We start from the raw sequence: 4,069 nt of genomic DNA, 5'->3' as shown, positions 1-4,069 counted from the left end.
CTGCCTCGCCCCGCGCGATGATTGGCCGCCGGCCGGGAACAAAGGTAGAAATATGCAAATCAATGCGCCCTGCCGTCCGGGATCCGGGAGGGGAGGGGCGGGGCGGTCCCGGGGCGGGGGGAGGGGACCGAGAGGTGGGGGAGGGAGCGCTAGGGCCGGGCGGCCTCGGTAGCGTTTCCTGGGAAGCAGGTGAGGAGGGGGGCGGGGCTCGGAGGAGATCCACGCTGGCAGGGAGAAATAGGACAGCACCCCTGGTTTCTTGGCACAGGCGGATGACGTGGCACCATTTTGAATGAGATTTTAAAATTAAGTACCTGGCTTTGTTTGAATGAAGGCAGCCAGACAGGAAGTAGTGAATGAAAGATGTGAAAGATTTAAAAGAGGAATCAAGTGAGGGGCAATAAAGGGAGAAAAAATAAAAAGAGAATGAAATCTCTGCCTCTCTCAGAAAATAGGTAAATACATGACCTAGAATTCAGACCAGTGTCAGGTCAGAAGGACTTACCCTACGAGAATTTGCAAAATATTAATAAACTTTATGAGTACATGCATACAAAAGAAAATCAAGAGAGTTATTTTTATGTTTCAGTCTTGAATTTCAGTAAGCTTATTTTTTCACAGAAAGAGCTGTGAAAATCTTTAAATAACAGTCTTCACCTCAGTAAATTCATTACCACTTGATTGCTTCTTGTGGATGCATCTTGTAGCCTCAATTCCTCACCTATAAATCAGTACATTAAAAGTATGTCAAGTGCTTTTTGCAGAGTGCAATAAATAGGGCTCAGTAAATGTCGGCTAGGTTTAGTTTAGCTAACATTTTCTAAACACCTACTGTGTCCCAGGCACTAAGCTATGCTAATAAAAGTTTGGTTATTTCATAGTTCCTTCTACCAAAAAAAAAAAAGCTTTTATAAAGAGAGTTTCAAATTTAGATTAATTGCATGGAACCTAAAGATTTATACTGAGTAAATTATGTGTCTGCAAATGCTAAATTTGTGTTAAATAAACCATTGCAGCTGATTAAAACAATTTGTTGTCTTAGAATTCTCTGCTTCCTCTTCCAGCCTCTCCTTACCTCTGCTAATCCCACACCAACAAGACCTCATTGATTCTTTAGCTTTTGTATTCCATGTTAACATTTTCTACATACCCAGAAATATTCTAAAAGTTAGCATGGAAATAGACTCTCATGGACAAACAACACTTTTATGCTCAGCTTTTCTTTTTAAAAGTCAGAGATTTACTAACAATGAGGTGTAAACAGGGAAATCTATTCATCCTCTTTCTATTCCTGGGTATCACCAACATTACATTACTACCACTTCAACCATTACTCAACCAACTATGGCAACTCTCTCTTTGCCTTCCTTATGAACTCCCTATGGGATGAATCACTTTCTTTTTCTCAGAGAAGCAGCACCTATCAGTTAGTTACTCGGCAGGAAGAAAATGGCTCATTCAACTAGCACAATTGAGGAGAGTTTAACAGAGGTACTATTTTCAAAGTGTGGACAAGGTTAAAGGAAACCAAAAAAGGATGGTGAAGCAGCACACAGCTAGTAAAAGCAGGAAGTTCTAAATATCCTTAAGTCTGAGGAGTAATTTAAGGGAGCAATTGTAGAAGCTAAATAAGAGCTATAGTTGCAGGAGGGTTGTTTGATGGGAGTTGTGGCTTTTGACAGAAGAAACAAGAGAAACCACTGCAAACAGACATGTGGGGATTTCTTCTGATTTGGATGTAGAAATTTTCAAAAAGTCATTTGCTCCCACACCTAACAAGAACACACTAGATAAGCTACAAAATGATACAACAACAACAACAACAACAAAAATTATCAGAGAACTGAGGTGCTTTTAGATCAAAAGGATCTAAAATCCAGAAAGTAATGGGATATTATTAGGGAAACACACACACCACACACTCACACACACACAGAGTCATTTTACTCTCTTGTAGATTGGCTGTAGAAGGAAGGTGTTACTATAGAGAGATAGGGAGAAACTAGGTGAACATTTAACCATCATTTAACGCCTTTATGTGGACCAATATGACAGTTAATAATCCAAGGAAACCCACGGTGAGTCTACAACTACTTGCCAGCTCTAACCCATGGGCCTTCACTTAGAACAGGACTTGTAAGCTACAATACAAGCTACAATACCAAGGTCAGTCAAGAGTTCTTGAGAGAGATTCTCCCTTCACAACTATATCAAGGTGCATGGGCCTTCCCCAAGTATGAGATAGTGGCTAAAAGCTGGGGTAAAGACAGAAGAGATGAGAAAAATCACTGCAAATCAATCTGAGCCTTTACCTAGTCCAAGGCTAAGGGAGGAGCAGAAAAGAAGACTCTCTTTATGGTATATTGCAAGAGGCCTCCAAAGGCTGGGACAAAACAGCAAAGTAGAGATCTCACAAGGTACAGAAAGCCAAGGACATGACTGGACAGCCCAGATTATTTCCAGACAAACAAAACGTTGTAAAGCACAGTGATCTTCCAAGGCTCAGAAAGCTGATGGCTGGGCCATAAAGAACAAAGAGATCTCTATGCAAACCTCCTTTCTGTAAAAGGAAAGTCTTGGCCATGATCTCAAGAATATTTGAAGCCAATGATGAACTAAATCTACTATACCTATAACAAACCCTGACCCAGTTCAACTGAAATTCAGATTGACTTAGTCATCCACATTAGCAGCCTGAGAGAATAAGAGATATGACATTTTCTGGGGGGTGAATATTACTTACTTCAGGCTTGATTTTCCTTTTATACATATTATTGGACACAATCAAAAATTGTGAAAGACTTGGATGATCAAAAAAATTTAACCTATGATCAAAAGAAGAATTGATCAGGAGACGCAGATCCAGAGATATTAGAATTATCAGACATGTCTTGAAAAGTGAACATGATGTATTAAAAGATTTAGTGAAAACATGCAGGAACATATGGGTGAGTTTCAGCAGAAAGATTGAAATTCTTGGAAAAAATGAAAATAAAATGAAAAAATACAATTAGAGTTTTTTTTTTTTTAATGCTATTCAGCAGACTGGACATAACAGAAGAAAAAAGTGAACTGGAAGATAGGTTAATAGAAATTATCCACACTATGGCACATAGATGGAAAAGGTGAGAAAATAAACCCAAGGATCTAATAGTCTGTGGGACAATGTCAAGCAGTATGCATGAGCGGAGTTCTAGGCGGAGAAAAAAAAGAAAATGAGGCTAAAGAAATAATGGTTAGGACATTTCCAAAGTTAGTAATAGACATCAAACCACAGATCCAAGAAGAGTTATCTCCACCATTCTCTATTATCAAAGCAGTCACAAGGCTGCCCAGATTCAAGGAGGGGGAACACAGATCCCACCTCTTGATGGAAAGTTTGCAACACCACATTTCAGAAGAGCACGTAGACTGGGTGATACTGTGGTGTATCTTTGGAAAATAAAATCTGTCACAGATAAGGTCCTTTTTTCCATAATATGCCTCCATATTGCTCCTTTGATGACAAATTGCTTTTTTTTTCTAAACCATATTTTTTATTTTAAAATTGTGGGGTATGGTTAAGGGTTAGAGATACAAATATGCATCGTTCCGGCACCCTGGTTGATAAGGGATATCCCCCCCCATCCCCAGACAGATATTGACTACCATTAATCCCACCACACTTGCCCTCCCTATCCCCCCCACAGCATAGATTCCCACCACTATTGATCCTTTTCACATAGTATTACGATAGATGTTCAACATCCACTTACAAGTGAGGACATGTGATACTCAGATCTTTGTTTCTGTGAAAGATCACTCAGTATTATAGAATCTAGTTCCATCCAGGTTGCTGCAAAATTCATGATTTTGTTCTTTTTTATGGTTGCGTAGTATTCCATCATGTATATGTGTCACTTTTTTTTAATCCAGTCCTCTTTTGATGGATAGCATGGTTGGTTCCAGGTTCTTGCTATTGTGAACAGTGCTGCGATAAACATACATGTGCAGGTATCTTTTCTATAGAGTGATTTGAGTTCTTCAGTGTATATTCCCAGTAGGGAGATTGCAGGGTCATATGGGAGGT

Source organism: Carlito syrichta, unplaced genomic scaffold (assembly GCF_000164805.1).
Source record: "Carlito syrichta isolate Samal-C Ts95f unplaced genomic scaffold, Tarsius_syrichta-2.0.1 Scaffold301993, whole genome shotgun sequence".
In the NCBI taxonomy this organism is placed as follows: Eukaryota; Metazoa; Chordata; class Mammalia; order Primates; family Tarsiidae; genus Carlito; species Carlito syrichta.
This window is presented reverse-complemented; position numbering follows the sequence as displayed.